The 20,959-nt window shown below is 36.9% G+C and overlaps 1 protein-coding gene across 3 annotated transcripts in view; it reads right to left on the bottom strand.

Annotated features, from left to right (window-relative positions):
* LOC101887829 (Ig-like and fibronectin type-III domain-containing protein 2) overlaps nt 1-20,959 on the bottom strand; it is a 386,843-nt gene that overhangs the window by 198,941 nt on the left and 166,943 nt on the right. The gene's annotated exons all lie outside the window — the stretch shown is intronic.

Here is a 20,959-nt window from a genome sequence, read left to right as displayed (position 1 = left end):
AGCAAACACGATAATTTTGCTTGTTTACAAACTGCTGGACAGCGAATGATTTCTTATCTGAGAAAACCAAATTTGGCAGTTCACAACTTACGGCAAAGCGAAGCAACTCTTTAGCTATTTTGAGTCTGTTTTCTTTCTGTTGCGGTGTAAGTTCTTGCCCTTTTTGGAATTTTAATGGCTTTATCCCAGCTCATTTTTCAATATTTGCCGAATGGAATATTGTGATATGTTCGGCTCACGAGCCACGGACACTGTGGTTTTCGATCGCTTCTTTACTTTTCGAACCATTTCTGCTGATGTTGCTGATTTCTTCCGTCCAGTTCCTTGTCGGACTACGCTACCAGTATCACGGTAACGAGAGCGATGGTACGAGACATAAAAGATTTATTCAAATTTAAATGCTGGAGTGCTCTAACGATAGCCACATGTGGTTTTCCAGCCAAATATAAAGAAATCACACGAAATCACGCTTGAATTGCATAACGAATAACTTTTTTTCCGGAAAATTCTCACCAAAATGCTTTTGTACGCTTATAAACAATAAATGAGCTGTCACTGGAATAATTTTAAAAGCTGTCGGCTTGGAAATGACAGCGGTCTGAAGTTAATTGCTGTTTTTCCATCTCACCCTGTACAGGGAACGGACTTTGGCTCGAAGGCGTAGTTGGCCCATTTTGGAAATGAGGTAGAAATGGCCTTTGTGTTTTGCGGTCATGTTGAAGGACTTTTTTTCACAAAATAACCATCGCTTGAAGATCTCATTTTCAGCCACAGAATGATGTCGGTTGGCCACCTTAGAACTGCGACTTGACACCGTATTTTTTTTTTTTTTTTTTTTTTTGGTGCCCGTAAAGATAAGTGTTACGGATTAAGCCAGAGGCAATTGACACTTTAAAGGACGATATTCGTGAAGATAATATTTAGAATCCACTACCAAATTATTATTTTTTTTTGCTCCTGGTATTCCAAATAATAAGAGACATCACAGAGTTGAAAATATATTTTTATTTTTAAGTTCCCTAAATATAATTTCTCTTTCAGAATTATTGTAGACGAATTAAAATTACATATTTATATCCTTCTCATCTGAAAACCCTTTTTTGCGAACAATGCTTTGCCATAACAAGGTTATCTACCAATCCCTACAAACGAAGGCTGTTGCAGTAAACAGCAACCGTAGCTTCAACGTCATCATCACCAGTACCAACAAGCAGCCGATGTAGACTGCTGGAAAACCAACATCAGCAGCAACAACAACAACGATAGCATAAATAAATAAAAGTATTATTACAATGCCAAGTGGAAATAACAAAACATAAATGAAACTTTTACAACTGATTACTATTTGTGTTGTAGTTGTTTTTCGATGTTTTTTTTTTGTTTGCTTTCTCCCACGTTGTTGTTTCCTTGTTGTTGCTGCTGTTCTGCTTCCTCCTGTCTGCAGCATATTTGGCTCATAATATTTTAAAGCTGCAAGCTATAGTTTCTGTTGCTGTAATTACTTGTAAGTAGAACAAAAACAACAAACACACAGTTGCCAACAAGTCTTTTTTTTCGCTGAATTTTCCGGGTCTAAAGTTATTAAATCACAAAGACTTACAAAAAGAATCCAATGGAAAAAAATTTGGTATGTGTCGATGGAAGCAAAGTAACGAAAAAAGGCAAAGAAGAACTTAATTATGAATTTTTGAGTAAAGCCGAAATTTTATAAAATTTAATTAAGAAAAAATTTTCTGCCATTTTCACTATGCTATTATTACTAGTTTTAAAGCTATCCAGTACAAAATAAATGATAAGAAAATAGAAGACAAAGAAATTGGGAATTGCCTATAGTATTTGATATATACATACCTTAAAAAGTCTCTATATATAGTGTTGTGAAATAACTGACTGGTCGAGAATCTTAAAAATTTCCTAATGAACAGTCCTGATGCGTAGGCGTGTGAAAAGGCTAGGTTCTTGGAAATTCGTAATAAAAGTATACGAAAAGTACTAAAATGTACCAAAAATTTAATACTTCGTATTGAGCAGACGGAACTAGTTACAATTCTGAAATTTTGAACGAGAGTCACAGGTTTTAGTCAATTTGTACTTTAAGGTTACGAGAAGTTCTAAAATTTTACCATTTGGTATTATGTGGACGAATAGAGCTATGAACTTAGTATTAGGTATGAGAATAGGTTGGAAAGTTGTTCTATAGATGAAGGTTGTTCTGGAAATGTGTACGAACTGTACTAAATTGTACTAAATTTGAAACAGTTTGGTTTAGGGTGAACAAATGAAGCTGAATTTTTGAAATTTGTGCTGGTGATAGATATTCGATAAAGAGGTGATTTTGGAAATGTGTACTACAAGTGCACGAAAATTACTAAAAAGCACAATATTTGGTACAATTTGGTATTGAGTAAAGAGATAGTGCTTGAAATCTGAAATTTGGTGTTAGGATGTGGATATGGTTTCGGAAATATTTACTATAATTTTACAAAAAGTACTAAATGGTACTAAATTAGTATTGGGTGAAGGGATAAAGATAAAATAAATTGAACTGATGGTATCTGTGTTGCGTCCTATGTTTGTGCAAAAAGTACTGAATGGTATTAAATTTGGTACTGGGGTAAGAGATAGGGCTGGAATCCTCATTTTGGAGTCTGGGTTTTAGAAATGTGTGTTTTAATTGTGCTGAAAGTAATAAATTTGGTATTGGGTGAAGGAATAGAGCCAAGTCCTAAAATTTGATATGAATGTCACTGATGGTGTCCGTGGTTGAGAGAAATAGCTTGTTTTGGATATGCGTTCTAGAAGTAAATATATGGTACTAAATTTGGAAAGGGGGAGAAATGAAAGAGCTGAAATCCTAAAATTTAGTTAAGAGAAAGACCTTGTTTTGGATATGCGTAAATGGTACTAAATTGGGAAGGGGGAAATTGAAGAGCAGAAATCCTAAAATTAGGTATAAAGGGTACTGTTGGTATCCGGGGTTGAGATTTGAGATTCTTTTGAAAATGCGTACTATAATTGTTCGAAAAGTACCAAGTGCTACTAAATTTGATATTGAGTGAATGTGTAGAGCTGAAATTGATATTGAGGATTCTGGTGGTATCTGATGTTGATGTCTTGTTCGAAAAGTACTAAAAAGTACAATCAGGACTTCGGATGTTGACAAGTTGTAACTAATGGTGAATTACGATGTTGACCATTTGTGAGTAACTTAGGATTACGGTGTTCGGATTGCAGAGGTTTAAAGATAATCAGGAACTCTGATAAATAAACATCGGTTGTCCGGAGACTACGATGATGATATTCGGGTTGTAGACTATTTCAAGATAATCGGGAATTCTGATGAATTCGGATGATACTAGAATAATCAGGAACTGTGAAAAATTGACGTCGGGAACCACGATTATGACATTCGGATTGTAGAATTATATATAAACGAGAGCTCTTATAAATGTTCGTCGTATGATGACGATGTGAAGATAATCGCCAACTCTAATGGATGGACGTCGGGTGTCTGGGTATTGCGATGAAGTTGTTTGGATTGTAAACGATTGGAAGATAATCCGGAACTCTATTCGAGGACTACGATGATGAGTCTCGAGCTGTAGATGATTCCGCTGCTTGGGTTGTAGACGATGCCGCTGATCGGGTTATAATCGGGAACTCCAGTTGAGGACCACGATGATGACTCTGGCAAATAGTGTCCGGCTGGCAGGTGTCCTGGTCATTTACGAGCAGTAGATGATCGGGAACTAATATCGGTGAACGGAGGTTAGTTAGTCGGGCTATGCTACAATCTACGGCCAACTTTATGATACTACTCTACATTTGGCTTGGACCATCAAGGCCGAATTTCCTTTTCTTCCAGCGATTCCAATGCTTCTCCCTGGTTTCGGCTTAAGCACGAACAGGACCTGAATATTAGCCTCTCCCATATGCGGAGCCTCTCCGTTTGATGGCAAGAGATGCAATTATGTTGCCTTATTATCTGTTTGTAGATATGATAGGTAATCTAACTTTAACAGTCAGCGCTCCAGTAGCGTTTATAGCACTCTTGAAGGCCCAACAAATACCCTTGACTTTCCTAAGTATATAATCAGTATGCATAACAAATTCCAAGTTGCTATGCAATGTATCAACAAGATGTTTAATCTGATCTGATCGAATTCGTTACCCTCCAATTACAAGATTTGGCGTAGTGTGGTAGGTAATGGTTGCTACTATTAGGCTATTCTTGTTTTTATACCCCCCCCCCCATACTATGGAGGGTATATTAGCTTTTTCATTCCGACAAAGTATACTTATTTTGGATCAGCGTAAAATTCTAAATTTATTTAGCGATTTCCATCTGTTTGTCTATTTTAATCAAGCTATCTTCCCAAAGAATTCAAGTAGAAGGCTAAGATTTTGCACACATGTATATTTTGCCAGTACAGGTTGAGTTCGTAAATAGGCCATGTCGGTCCACGTTTTCATATAGCTCCTCCGCATAAAGGGTATCACTTAAACGGTATTTTTCGGAATTTTTGTGGAATTTCTCAAGTTCCTTCCAAATGGTGGAGGGTATTAAAAGATCGGCACGGCCGAGCTCAGCTGCTTTTTTACTGTATGTATATAATCTTGTTTGTCACCTTACACAACGGTTAAAAGGTGTACCGACAAAAAAAGGCTGAGTTAGAGACAATTAGTTTCCGTCGGATTCGGGATTCCGGATTTGGAAATTATCTTTATAATTGGATATTACGTGAACATGTGTTTAACATTTTTTTACCCGAAAGCTATATTATTTACCGGCTTTTCCCTTTTATGAAGTCCCCTTAAATATTGTCTCAAAACCTTAGTTACTTGGGCATAATTTAATCTCTTTCACATAAAATAATACATTTTCACCACTTTAACCTGCCTTCACTGTGATTTAATATTTCAATTTTATTCCATTTTCATTGCCGTAATTGATAACGTGCATGTCACGCTGTTTTTCCAAGTGTCAATAATTTATCATCACTTTGTTGTTGTTGTTTTTTTCTGCACGGTCAATTGGTGGCAGAGTTGACAAATTAATAACCCAGCGTGTATTGAAGGCTGTCACCTTCTCGGCTGCGGGTTGAAATCGTCGTATATCATTAATAAAACAATTATCGCCAAGCAGATCAAGTAAATTTATGCAAGGCACAATTGCCACATTAGAGGAAGGATGGGTTGTCCGTATGGTGTCCTTTCGAGGGTGAACGTGAAATGAATACCAAAGTCCATGATGTTTTTTCTCATCTTATAATAAATAATGTTTGTTGAATTCAAAACAATCTTTATTTTGGTTAAAAAAAAAAGTAATTGTGTGAAGCGGGGTTATTCCTATTGATAGTGGCATAAATTTATGATTTTTTTTATTTATAAAAAAATTAATTTACATACATTTTAAAAACTATTAATTTTGTAATTTTTCTTCGAAATTTTCAAACTGTTATGAATTTTAAAAAAATACTAGAAGTATTTTCGATTAAATTTTTTAAAGAAATAACATAAAATGAAATGTGTATGACATGTGGCAGTCCCGTTAAACATATACCCAGGCAAAGCTCACTTATGCCCAAAATTATAATCCACCTTAATCCTTTGATGACCCAACAGAAATTGTGTTCTCGTTTTTTGTAAATCTTTTTTTTTTTTTTTTTTTGTGAGTTACATTATTTATAGATCTACATTCATATTTAATTACTTAAAATATATTACATATTTTTATTTCAAAACTACATTAAACAATAGTTTTGTTTTAGCCAAACACCTAAAACTTTTGCATGTTAAGCCATCCAAAACAAAAACGGAGGACAAAACTCAAACAGTGTGAACAAACTTTATTATGTATTAGTTGTTAAAAGTTCACACGTACCATGTAAACATTTGTTCATACATATTTATGCGCAAAACTAAATATAAAATTCGCAACAATATATGTGTGTATAAATATAAAAGAGGATATATGTGAATATATTATTAATATTAGAGTCGTCTGCATGTACTTCCATTTGAAAGAGCATTTTTGTAATGCTTGCATCTCTACTATTACCTGTCGAAAAGAACCAGATGTCCCCATGGGCGTATTAGAGAATTATCCCATGAAATATACCAAACAAGTGAGGAAAGGCCTAAAGTCGGGCGGGGCGACATTAGGTTACCCTACACCACTAGGAGTATTTAGTAGATAATACCACCTATGATGATTTGAATGCGTATCATGGCTTTAGAGTAGTCACAATTTGGGAACTATATACAACTCTGAATCGATTTTCAACAAATTTGGCGGAGACTTTTGTACCTCTAGTACAAAATAACATCGCTGTATATTGCATGATATCACCTCGATAAGGAATATCTTAAAAAATATTTATTGGAGCATTAGATATACCGGACCGAGTTTCACCAAATTGAAAATTCAGTAGAATATGAAAAAATCTATCCAATTTGGGCTAATAGTACCTATACAGGGCGAGATAAAAAAACTGCAACAAAGTCAAACGCCATAATTCTTTCATTTTGTTTTAATTTTATTGAATGAAAGCAAAACATGTCAGAAATAGCACCAAATTTTAGAATAAGTTTAGATTTGTTCGGATTGGTCACCTTTGGTACGAATTATTGTCTTCAAACGGCCTGTGAAACCGTCACACGCTGACCGAATGTTGCTGTGCGGTATTTTGGCCCGTTCCCGGCGAAGCGCTTGCTTGAGGTTATCTACACTTTGGTATTTTTTAATACCAACCTTGCTTTCCAAAATACTCCAGATACAATAGTCCAATGGATTGGTATCCAGAGATTTTGGTGTCCATTGTGCGCTAGAAATGATAATTTTTGTAATAATTTTTGAATGGCGCGTGCTAAGTGCGATGGTGCTGAGTCCTGTTCGAATGTCCAAGGTCTGCGGCCAAAACGTTTGCGTGCCCAAGGCATTAATACACCCTCCAGAACATTTTCGCGATAATATACGGCATTAATTTTGATGCCACGGTCGATTAATACGAGCGGAGAGCGATCATCGGCTGTTATGGCGGCCCACACGATCACCATGACCTGCGTTTGAGTTCTGGTGGCCAACCGAAGATGCACATTTTCAGCGGACCTCTTATGCGGGTTTACTTGCCATTTGTGATCATTTTTGTTTGTTTACAAACTGCTGGACAACGAATGTTTTCTCATCAAAGAAACCCAAATTCAGCAGTTCACCACTTACTTCCAACCGTAGCAACTCTTCAGCACTTCTGAGTTTATTTTCTTTCTGCTGCAGTGTAAGTTCTTGCGCTTTTTGGAATTTCAATGGGTTTACCCCGAGCTCATTTTTCAATATATTCGCCGAATGGAATATTGCGATATGTTCTGCTCACGAGCCATTTTTTTCGGCCACTGCGACGCGGGTTTCGATCAAGTCGCTTTTTCCTTCTTCATTCCTTGACTGGTAGGGTAGCCCGACCAGTATCACGGTAACGAGCCATGGACGAGACACAAAAGATTTACTCATTTAAATGCTGCAGTGCTCGACCGCTACTTGTGGTTTTTTTTAGCCAAATATAAAGAAATCACACTATCACGCTTAAATTCCATCACGAATAACATTTTTCTGACTTTTTTTCGATTGAATATTGAAAAAATCTATCCAATTTTGGTTGATATTACATATATGGTGAAAAATAACCGTAAACTCGGATGAAGATGTATATCGAAGCAATATAAAAATCTGAACCGATCTCGATAACATTAGGCAGAGGTATTTTGGAGCTGTATCTGTTGTCCCGTAACAAATATTCTCCTTGTGGGGAGCATATTACACATGTGATGGACTTTAATACTGAATCGGGTGAATCATATATATGGGTGCTATAGGTATATCTAAACGGATTTTCACCAAAATTTGAAGCACTTGTTTCTGGGCTGACTCCCGCCGGAAGTCCCAAAAGTCAAGTTATTTGGGCTAGTATTAGTTATTTGGTGCACGATAACCCCGAAATCGGCTGAAGATATACATGGGAGCTATATCTAAACTTGAACCAATTCTCATTAATTTCAATAGGGTTCGTCTTTGGGCCAAACAAATTTTGTTTGAAAAATTTAATTTCAATCGGATAATAAATGTGACACGCAATTTGTTCACAAGAATACATTGACAGTAATTTTTGTCGAAGGTAGCAGTACTCATTACGGCTATCAAATGCTCAATTTTAAACAATTCCGGTGAATGATGTCTCTAAAATTAAAATACCGAATATCGGAGGTACCGTTATATGGAGACTACGCGATATCGTGAACCTATATAGACAATTCTCTTCAAGGGTGCAAAATACTCCGAAGGAACTCCTGGTCTGGATTTTTAGACAATTCCATTGAAAAATGTGGCTAAAATAATCAAAATACCGAATATCGGGAGGTACAGTTAAATAGGGGCTATACGGTATCGTGAACCTATATAGACAATTCTCTACCACGGGGTTAAGTACCCAAAAAGAACTCCTTATGTGAATGTTGGAGTTGTCTACAATTATCAAAATACCGAATATTGGAAGGTACCGTTATATGGGGGATATACTATATCGTAGACCTATATAGACAATTCTCTCTAAACTCTTTGTTTAGAATTTCAGACAATTCCATTGAAAATGTGGCTAAATAATCATCAACATACCCAATAACGGGGGGTACCGTCATATGGGAGCTATACGATATCGTGGACCGATATACACCATCTTCGAACGTGATCTGCCTGCAGTCAAAAGACTGATTAGTTTATACTTTTAACTTCCTTACTTAATTCGTTTTGGTATCTATGGCATAAAGTGGCGTTCTTTTGTAGAAAAACGTTTTTGTTTAAATTGGTTCATAATTTTATGGTGTCTGAGATAAGCAATTTATTTAAGAATTTATGTAATTTTTCCCCTTTTCATGAAATACTATGTAACGAAAGTATAGATACAAAAACACCCTCTTCAAGGTCGGCCGTTCTTCTCACACCCAATAAGTAATGTATATATCTTTTGATTTTCACATTCTATTCACTTTAAGTATAAAAAAAAAAATTTTCAAAACAGAATCTCAAAAAAAAAAAAAAAAAAAAAAACACCGAACACTAATCCATTATATCCTAATATCCATGTAACCCTTTTGACATACAACAAAAATTTCATTGTCCGGTTTGTCAGGCTGTTGTAAAATTTTCAAAACCACATTATATATGCAGATACACATAAACACATGTACACATATGTATGCATATGTATGCATATAGGTGTATACAACTAACTTTATTAATATATCAAAATTTGGCTACCCAAAGAGATCATATATGTAGATGTATGTATATGCATATATGGACAAACACCCACAAAGCATCATCTCAATCCGCAACAGTTGTGTTAACCCCGAAAGTTAGGTGGCGTTCGTTGGGATTGAGGTTTCGCCATAAACTAAAACCATTTGAAAGGATTTAAAATATCTCTCGTTTTTTTTTTTTTTTGGGTTCATGTGGATAGAGGGATTTTTGTTATTCAGTTTGGTTTTTTCGTTGCTTTCATATTTTGCCTTTTGGATATGTTTTCATTTTTTACCCTCTTCTATGTTATGACACAAACATTATGAATATTGATGTGTTTTTAGGGGCTCTACAATAGGTGGGAGGGTATGTTCAATTCGTGAGTTGGATTGTTGGAGAACAGAAAGGTACACACATAATCTTTATAAGAGCAATATTCTAAGTAAGTTTAACCGTAACACGAAACCGAGAACATTGATTGACATGACTCGAAAAAGGTATTGCATACTCTCTTCTACTGTTTCAATGTAAGACGAAATCAGTTACATCTAAGAGCGAAGAACAGTCTCCCCCAATGAGTGAATTATGGCATTTACAAATATTTTTAAACAATTTAAAGTATTTTGAGTATGAGAATGAATAAGAAAAGGTTTACTAAAAACCAAAATAATCTCTATAATTTTTGGCAAAACTTTTCATTTATATATACATATATAAACAGGGTGAGATAAAAAAACTGCAAACTGCATTTTTTTTAAATTTTGAATGAAAGCAAAAAATTTCGGAAGTAGCATCAAACTTTAGAATAAGTTTAGATTTGTTCGAATTGGTCACCTTTGGCACGAATTATGACCATCAAACGGCCTATGAAACCGTCACTGTTGCTCTGCGCCATTTTGACCCATACCCGGCAAAGCGCTTGCTTGAGGTGATCAACACTTTGGTATAAAAAATACTCCAGACACCATAGTCCAACGGATTGATATCCAGAGATTTTGGTGGCCATTTTATGCCGGAAATGAAGCGACGAACCTCATTTTGTAACCATTCTTGGGTGGCGCGTGCTGAGTGCGATGGTGCTGCGTCCTGTTGAAATGTTCAAGGTTTGCGTGCCCAAGGCAAGCATACACCCTCCTGAATATTTTTGCGATAATATTCGGCATTTATTCTGATGCCACGGTCGATTACTACGAGCGTAGAGCTACCATCGGCTGTTATATCGGCCCACACCATCACCCTGGCCGGCACTTGAGTTCTGGTGGCCAACCGAAGGTGCACATTTTTTACAAACTGCTGGAAAACGAATGTGTTCATATCGGGGAAAACCGAATTCGGCAGTTCACCAATTCCGGCCAAGCGAAGCCACTCTTTAGCTCTTTGAGTCTATTTTCTTTCTGTTGCGGTGTAAGTTCTTGCACTTAGGAATTTCAATGGCTTTACCCGAGTCTCATTTTTCAATATTTGCCGAATTGCGAATTACTTCACCACTTCACTTCTTTACTTTTCGAACCATTTCAGCTGATGTTTTTGTTTTTTTCTTTCACTTCCTTGACATCGGGCTACGCTACCAGTATCACAGTAACGAGCGATAGTACGAGACACAAAAGATTTATTCACATTTAAATGCTGGAGTGCTCTAACGATAGCCACTTAGCCAGCCAAATATAAAGAAAACACAGTATCACGCTTGAATTCTATCACGAATACATTTTTTTCTGGAAAATTCTCACTAAATGCTTTTGTACGCTTGTAAAAAATATAATGATCTGTCACTGGAATAATTTTAACTGCTGTCGGACGATTGGCTTAGAAATGACAACAGTCTGAAGTTGGTTGCAGTTTTTTCATATCACCCTGTAAAGCTCTTGTAAGATGACATCAGCGACCTCAAGGTCTATTGACCGCAAGACCACCAATTCATCGGCTTTCTCATTCTTTCAATATTACAATGACCAGCTATCCCAAAAAGCCGGAGACTGCACCGGAATTGGTTGTAGAAGATTCAAAAGCTGTAAAAACCCCTTGACTATCCTTGCAAATGGTCACCTGTTTAGTTATTTCATCCTCCAAAATTTTAATCAAAACTGCCGCTTTGGTGGCCGCAAAGATCTCTGCTTGAAAAACACCACACTTTCCATCCAATTTTACCGATTAGAGGTAGGTTCTGTTGCCTCCGTTCTGTTTAACCTAATGGTAGACGATATGTAATTGCTGTTCCTTTCATGATGATTCATGTCTATTTCAACTCTTAGAAACTCCAGCAGGCTGACATGATCCTGTCGTGTAAGTCTGGTTCGAACGGTGCGCGGTTTGGCTATATACTTTGAATTTTAGGTGGTGCCACCAGACAAGGCTTCCATAGGAAAGGACGAGCCAATCCACAGCTTTATATATACATTGCATGTTAGCGGCGGATTGTCCCATCTCTTTTTATACCCTACACCACATAGTGGTAAGGGTATTATGTCTTTGTGCATTTGTTTGTAACATGGAGAAGGAAACGAGTTAGACCCATAGTTACTTTTGAGAACCTTCATAGAATCACTTTCTGAGTCGATTTATGCATGTCCGTCCGTCTGTCCGTCCGTCCGTCCGTCCGTCCGTCCGTCCGTCCGTCTGTCCATGTATTCTTGTGAACAAAATGCAGGTCGCATTTATTATCCGATTGAGATGAAATTTTCCAAACAATATTTTTTTGGCCCAAGGACGAACCCTATTGAAATTGGTGAGAATCGGATCAAATTTAGATATAGCTCCCATATATATCTTCATCCGATTTCGGGTTAAATGTGCACCAAATGTCCACTATCAGTCCAAATTACCTGAATTTTGGCACACCCAACCGAGTTCGGCCTAGAAGCAAGTATATCAAATTTGGAGAAAATCGGTTCAGATATAGCTATAGCTCCCATATATATCTTTCATCCGATTTGATCTTTAAGTCCCTCACATTTCTACTATGCACTCCACAACCGTGATATTTGGTACCAGGTATTAGATGGAGCACAGAAATAGCTGTTTTAAATTTTATCGAAATCGGTTCAGATTTGGATATAGCTCCCATATATATCTTCATCCGATTTCGGGTTAATTGACCACCAAATGGCCAATATCAGACCAAATGGCCCGAATTTTGGCACATGTGACCGAGATTAGCCTTAAAGCAAATACAACAAATTTGAAGAAAATCGGTTCAGAAACAGCTATAGCTCCCATATATATCTTCATCCGATTTCGGGTTAAATGTGCACCAAATGTCCACTATCAGTCCAAATTACCTGAATTTTGGCACACCCAACCGAGTTCGGCCTAGAAGCAAGTATATCAAATTTGGAGAAAATCGGTTCAGATATAGCTATAGCTCCCATATATATCTTTCATCCGATTTGGTGTTTAAGCCTCTCACATTCGTAATATGCACTCCACAAGAATGATATTTGGTACCAGATATAAGATACAGCCCAGAAATAGCTTTTTGTAATTTTATCGAAATCGGTTCAGATTTAGATATAGCTCCCATATATATCTTCATCCGATTTCGGGTTAATTGTGCACCAAATGGTTCAGATATAGATTTAGCAACCATATATATATTTCATCCGATTTAGAGTTTTAGTCCTATACATTCGTAATATTCACTCCACAACCGTGATATTTGGTACCAGGTATTAGATGGAGCACAGGAATAGCTGTTTTAAATTTTATCGAAATCGGTTCAGATTTGGATATAGCTCCCATATATATCTTCATCCGATTTCGGGTTAAATGTGCACTAAATGGTCAATATCAGCCCAAATCACCAGTCTAGAAGCTAATACGTAAAATTTGGAGAAACCCGGTTCAGAGATAGCTATAGTTCGTAAAATGCACGATAAAATTAGATAGATTTTGATTTTGTACCAAATATCTCATAGAGCTCTGAAATGCCCTGCATAAACCTTTTTACGAGAGTTCTACTAAATATGCATAGTGGTGTAGGGTATCATATAGTCGGCCCCGCCCGACTTTTGAGCTTTCCTTACTGGTTCCTATTGAATTCTTGCAGGAGAAGAGCGCAATAAAGCCCTTTTTTTATTCGTTCCGCAACGTTTTTGCTCCATCTTAGTTGACTGTCCAAAATTGTGTCCAGATATTTGGTCTTCAAGCCGTATGTCCAATAGATTGCACTCTCCCGGCGAACCAATGCTGCAAAGACATATCTGAACACCAGCCCAAGATATTTGAAGATTTCTTCTTTGTCGATGGGAGTGGGTGAGATATTTTTTAACGTTGTGTCTCTTGCTTTGTATCACAGACTTTCAAGTTCGTGGTAAAGTGAGTTTAGTCTTGTCAGGTTTCACCGCCTTGGAGGTCGAAGCTAACACTGAATCTGTTTTTGTAGCCTTGCATCTTTGGATATTTCGCTTATTTATATTCTGACAACGACGATGGTGCCCGAGCATAAACTGAGGCGGTCTAGTAGATTGACCTAGAGATGGTCTAGAGATGTTAAACCATTTAATTACGCCGCTATATGCTGGTGTATATTAATAGACGATCGAGAAAGATCCCCCTATTTAGGATTGACAAACATGAATTGGCACGAATTCAAAAAGTTTCGCAGCATAAGAAAGAATATGTGATACCAAAATGACATGTGTGTCCAAATCGACTCGAAATTGAACAAGTAAAATCCAGTAAGGAAAGCTCAAAAGTCGGACGGGGCCGACTATATGATACCCTACACCACTATGCATATTTAGTAGAGCTCTCGTAAAAAGGTTTATACAGGGTATTTCAGAGCTCTATGAGATATTTGGTACAAAATCAAAATCTATCTGATTCTATCGTGCATTTTACGAACTATAGCTATCTCTGAACCGGGTTTCTCCAAATTTAACGTATTAGCTTCTAGACTGAATTCGGTCTTATGTACGAAAATTCAGGTGATTTGGGCTGATATTGACCATTTAGTGCACATTTAACCCGAAATCGGATGAAGATATATGGGAGCTATATCCAAATCTGAACCGATTTCGATAAAATTTAAAACAGCTATTCCTGTGCTCCATCTAATACCTGGTACCAAATATCACGGTTGTGGAGTGAATATTACGAATGTAAGGGACTAAAACACCAAATCGGATGAAACATATATATGGTTGCTATATTTATATCTGAACCGATTTTCACTAAATTTGATATACTTGCTTCTAGGCTGAATTTGGTCCGATGTACTAAAATTCAGTCCATTTGAACTTATATCGGCCATTTGGTGGTCAATTAACCCGAAATCGGATGAAGATATATATGGGAGCTATATCCAAATCTGAACCGATTTCGATAAAATTTAAAACAGCTATTTCCGTGCTCCATCTAATACCTGGTACCAAATATCACGGTTGTGGAGTGCATAGTAGGAATGTGAGGGACTTAAAGATCAAATCGGATGAAATATATATATGGGAGCTATAGCTATATCTGAACCGATTTTCTCCAAATTTGATATACTTGCTTCTAGGCCGAACTCGGTTGGGTGTGCCAAAATTCAGGTAATTTGGACTGATAGTGGACATTTAATGCACATTTAACCCGAAATCGGATGAAGATATATATGGGAGCTATATCTAAATTTGATCCGATTCTCACCAATTTCAATAGGGTTCGTCCTTGGGCCAAAAAAATATTGTTTGGAAAATTTCATCTCAATCGGATAATAAATGCGACCTGCATTTTGTTCACAAGAATACATGGACAGACGGACGGACGGACGGACAGACGGACTGACATGAATAAATCGACTAAGAAAGTGATTCTATGAAGGTTCTCTAAAGTAACTATGGGTCTATCTCGTTTCCTTCTCCATGTTACAAACAAATGCACAAAGACATAATACCCTTACCACTATGTGGTGTAGGGTATAAATATGCTAAGTTCGGCCTGGCCGAAAAAAAAAAATCCGTAGAAAAATACCTCTTAAATAAAACCCTTTATGTAGGGGCTATGTGAAGACTTTTCCTTCATAAGTATTTTAATTCATAGGCTGTAGTACCGATTCCGAATTTTAAATTCGAAATTTGAAACAATTCCGCTAAAATCATCAAAGTACCGAACATAGGGAGGCATCGTTATATAGGGCTATCCGAAGACGGGAAACTGCATTCGACATTTTTTGTTATAGCCTATGTTACCCATTACAAACTTTAGAGCACTCCAGCATTTAATTGGGAAAAAATCGTTTTTGTCTCGTACCATCGCTCATTACCGTGATACTGGTAGCGTAGTCCGACGTCAAGGAAGTGGACGGAAGAAAACATCAGCAGAAATGGTTCAAAAAGTAAAGAAACGACATGACCGAAACCAGCGTCGCAGTGGCCGAAAAATGGCTCGTGAGCTGAACATATCGCAATATTCCATTCGGCATATATTGAAAAATGAGTCACTGAAATTCCAAAAAGTGCAATAACTTACACCGCAACAGAAAGAAAATAGACTCAAAAGAGCTAAAGATTTGCATCGCTTGGCCGAAAGTGGTGAACTGCCGAATCTGGTTTTCTTCGATGAGAAAACATTTGTTGTCCAGCAGTTTATAAACAAACATAATGATCGTGTTTACTTGCAAAGGAGGTCAGCTGAAAATGTGCACTTTCGGTTGGCCACCGAAACTCAAAAGCCGGCCAGATTGATGGTGTGGGCCGCCATAACAGCCGATGGTCGCTCTCCGCGCCTCGCCGGGAATGGACAAAATGCCGCAAAGCAACATCCGGGCAGCGTGTGACGGTTTCATTGGTAAAAAAGAAGCTAAGTTCATACTGGTCGAAAAATACCTCCCAAATAAAACTCCCTAGATGGGGGCTATACGAAGACGCGTTTCTTCATAAGTAATTTTTTTTATAGGCTACAGTACCGATTCCAAACTTCAGATTCGAAATTTGAAACAATTATGGCGAATAATATCGCTTAAATCGTAAAATACCGAATGTGAGTAGGTATTGTTATATGAGGGCTATACGAAGACATGGAACTGCATTCGCTATTTTTTGTCATAGGTTGTAGCACCTACTACGAACTTTAAATACGAAATTTGATACAATTCCGGTAAAAAATATCTCTAAAATCATCAAAATACCGAATATGGGGGTCATATAAAAAGGTAGACCGATATAGCTCACTTACGAACTTATCCTGCATACTGACAAAATGCACAAGTCTGTAAATCTTTCGCCTTCTATCCCACTCACTTCGTCCCAATGATGGTGTGATTACAACAGACAGACAGATGGACATCTCTAAATCGGCTTAGAATTTTAAGCCTATCAAGAATATATGAAAAACTTATTTAAAAATTAATAACCTAAAATCATTCGATGGAGGCTACAACAAACAAAGCAGTCCAACCTTCATAGGAAGATGTCCATGGAATGATCAATAAAAGTTTTCATCACAAAAATCCTTTGCAAAACAAACGAAAAAATAATCCCAATAGCAACACTCAAAGTCGCCATATTTAGTCCTGGAAAATCTCCCGGGATATTTTCCCAATATCAATATTCCCTACCATGTATGAGTACTTTGTTATGCAAATACATGATTTCCGTTGAATAGCAATAATATTATCAATCATACGTAACCATAAATAAACAATAACTCATACGCTCTGCGGTACCTTTAATACCAAGAATGAATGTAATAAATAAAATGAAATAGTACTGGTGGTTGTGAGTGTGTGTGATATATTAACACCAGGGTTTTTTTCATTAATAAAATTCTTAATAAATCCAAAATTCCAGAAATTCAATTTATTAACATTACACGTCCATGTATGTGTGTGAATGTTATGCGCTGTACATTTCAATTGAATACTAAAAGAACTACAATTATCAAAGAGCTCAATAATTTCCAGGTAAAACCATTATAAATGTAAATCCCAGTGTTTTTTGTATTACTTTTCAACAGCTATATATTAATAAATAATTTAATTTAATAATTTCAAGTGGTGTAATCCTATTTCATAGAGATTATATAATTAGTTATATTATAAGCTAAGAGTATATTTTGCACATTTATCCTTTGTAAAATACCTTTGCAGTTACCATCACATACTTATAGTGATAGGAGGTCTATTATTAAATCAGTTTCTGCTCTATATTGAAATTTTCAAAAGTGGCGCCCAATAGAAGGCTGAAGGGATCAAAATCTATATATAATTTACAACAAAAATTTAAGATGTTTTAAAGCCATACAAGTGTGAGTCATACCCATACACAAGCAATTCAATCAATGCATTATTGCAACACAAAGACATTTCATTTGAAACCATTGACTGACACTCCTATGCAAAGGAATCTCACAAAAGATGAATAAGAAAATTAATCTCCCAACTAATAATATATCTAATTATAAATTTTATATTTAATAGGATTATTTGAAAAGAAATTGTTTTAGAAATTGTTATTAAGGTGTATATTTATAATGCTTTAACCTGGAATTAATTGAGTTCTTTGTGTGTTATAGTTTCCTTCATTTTTCAAATGAAATGGTGAACAAATATTCAAATATTAACATAAATGTAAACTACTCCCACATATAATTTTCTGTAATTATTGGTTTATGGAAAAATGTTCTTCACATGTGTTCTTATATATTTACGTGTATTAATATATCAAACACCAACACAAATAAGTCCTTTTTTATACCTTACGCCATATAGTGGTAAGCGTATTATGTCTTTGTGCATTTGTTTGTAACATAAGGAAGGAAATGAGACAGACCCATAGTTACTTTTGAGGATCTTCTTATAATCACTTTGTAAGTCGATTTATGGATGTCGGTCAGTCTGTACCTCCGTCTGTCCATGTATTTTTGTGAACAAAATGCAGGTTGTATTTATTATGTGATTGCGATGAAATTTTCAAAACAATACTTGTTTGGCCCAAGGACGAACCCTATTGAAATCGGTGAGAATCGGACCGAATTTGGATACAGCTCCCATATATATCTTCAAATGATTTCAGGTTAAATGTGCACTAAATTGACAATATTTATTGTCCTGAAATTTGTCACATCCGACCGAATGCAGTCTAGAGGCAAATAGATTAAATTTGGTGAAAATCTGATCAGATATAGCTACAGCTCCCATATACAGGGTGAGACGAAAAAGCTGCATCATTTCTAAGCCACTGCTGTCATTTCTAAGCCACTCGTCCGACAGCAGTTGAAATTATTCCAGTGACATATTGTTTACATTTTGGTGAGGATTTTACAGGAAAAAAGTTATTCATGATGGAATTCAAGCGTGATTTTATTATTTCTTTTTTATATTTGGCTGCAAAACCACAAGTAGCTATTGTTAGAGCACTTCAGCATTTAAATGTGAATAAATCTTTTGTGTCTCGTACCATCGCTCGTTACCTTAATACTGGTAGCGTAGCCCGACGTCATGGAAGTGGACGGAAGAAAACAGCAATATCAGCAGAAATGGTTCGAAAAATAAAGAAGCGACTTGATCAAAACCCGAGTCGCAGTGGCCGAAAAAGCATTCGTTGTTCAGCAGTTTGTAAACAAACAAAATGATCGTGTGTACTTGCCAAAGAGGTAACCTTCGGTTAGCCACCAGATCGTAAGCGGCGGCCATGGTGATGGTGTTGGCGGCCATAACAGCTGATGGTCGCTCTCCGCTCGTATTAATCGAACGTGGCATAAGAATAAATGCCGAATATTATCGCGAAAATATTCTGGAGGATGAATTAAAGCCTTGGACACGCAAACATTTTGGCCGCACAACTTGGACATTCCAACAGGACTCAGCACCGTCGCACTCAGCACGCGGCACCAAAGAATGGTTACAAAATGAGTTGAAGGTTGGCACTAAAAAATACCAAAGTGTCGATCACCTTAAGCAAGCGCTTAACCGAGAATGGGCCGACATACCGCAGAGCAACATTCGGGCAGTGTGTGATGGTTTCATTGGCAGTTTGAAGGCCATAATTCGTGCCAAAGTTGACCACTTCGAACAAATCTAAACTTATTCTTAAATTTGATGCTATTTCCGATATTTTTTGCTTTCATTCAAAAATCATGGCGTTTGAGTTTGTTGCAGTTTTTTAACTCACCCTGAGGTTATTGGAATCTTAAGTACGAAAGTGTAAGCAATTCAGTAACAAATTATGTTTAACACATGAGAAATACCTACACCAAATGACCAAGATAAGTCCAAACGGTCTGAATTTTAGTACATTCCACCAAATTCAATCTAGAAGCTAGTATATCGAATTTGGAGAAACTCTGTTGAGATATGGTCCCTCACATTCGTAATATACACTCCACAAGAATGATATTTGGTACCAGATATCAGATGCAGCCCACAAATATCTCTGTCAAATTTTATCGAGATTGGGTAAGATTTGGATATAGCTCCCATATATAACGTTGATTCGATTTCAGGATATATACATATTTTTTAATATATATATGGCAATGCTATTTGATATAAAATATTAAAATATCTCCGTCGAATTTTGTGAAAATGGATTCAGAATTGGATGTGCTTCCCATATATTAGTTCCTTCCTTCTGAAACCAAACCAAATACATTTTTTATTACGGGAGCTCTACTAAATATACATAGTGGTGTAGTGTATCGTCGGCCCCGCCCGACTTTAGACTTTTCTTTACTGATTTTGTTAAAGGATACGTATCATACGTACGTATGTGCAACAAAATATTCAAAAGTGAAACGTTGAAAAACAATGTCACGGGAAATTTTGCAGGATTACATATACTGGTCAGCTGTAGTCAGAGGTGATCAATTGTAGTCAGAGCTTGTCAGCTGTATTCAGAGCTAGTCAACTGTAGTCAGAGCTGGTCAGCTGTCGTCAGAGCTGGTCAGCTGTCATCCGAGGTGGTCAGCTGTCGTCAGAGCTGGTCTGCTGTCATCCGAGGTGGTCAGCTGTCGTCAGATCTGATAAGCTGTCGTCAGAGCTGGTCAGCTGTCGTCAGAGCTGGTCAGCTGTCGTCAGAGCTGGTCAGCTCTAGTCAGAGTTGGTCAGCTGTCGTCAGAGTTGGTCAGCTCTAGTCAGCACTGGTCAGCTATAGTCAGAAGGCTGATCAGCTGTAGTCAGATGGCTGATAAGCTGTAACCAGGGATCTGTAGCCAGGGATCAGCTGTAGCCAGTGATCAGCTGTAGTCAGATGTCTGATCAGCTGTAGTCAGAGGGCTGGTCAGATGTAGTCATAGGGCCGGCCAGCTGTAGTCAGAAAGTGCCGATAAGCTGTAGGCAGGGTAAGCTAATCAGCTGTAGAATTTATTAGATATGAATATCCTGACCACAATGATTTTAATTTTAAATGACTAGTTTTGTCCAGGTTTTGAGAGGTCACAAAACCCAAAATTTAGTTGTGTCGTATGTCCGGTCTGTACCCAGACACCTGTCTGCCATGGTGATATTAATATTTAACCTTTTTACCTTCCCCTATTCAGCAATGCTAAGGTTATTGGTTTCGCTTTGCATTGTTCTGGGCAGCTTTTTATGTTTTAAATCCCAATGGTCTTTCGGTGTTTGTTGCAAAAAAAAAAAGAAAACATTCGTTTGCATTTTCCTCTGCATATTTGTGGAAATCTCTTCCTTCGAAATATTTATGTTTAAATAATTTTCAGAGCATTTCTTTTGAAGTTTTTTTTAATGCCATGCCT

The sequence above is a fragment of the Musca domestica genome, unplaced genomic scaffold (assembly GCF_030504385.1).
Source record: "Musca domestica strain aabys unplaced genomic scaffold, Musca_domestica.polishedcontigs.V.1.1 6, whole genome shotgun sequence".
Classification (NCBI taxonomy): Eukaryota; Metazoa; Arthropoda; class Insecta; order Diptera; family Muscidae; genus Musca; species Musca domestica.
The sequence above is the reverse complement of the archived record's forward strand: the minus strand, read 5'-3'. Positions and strand labels throughout refer to the sequence as shown.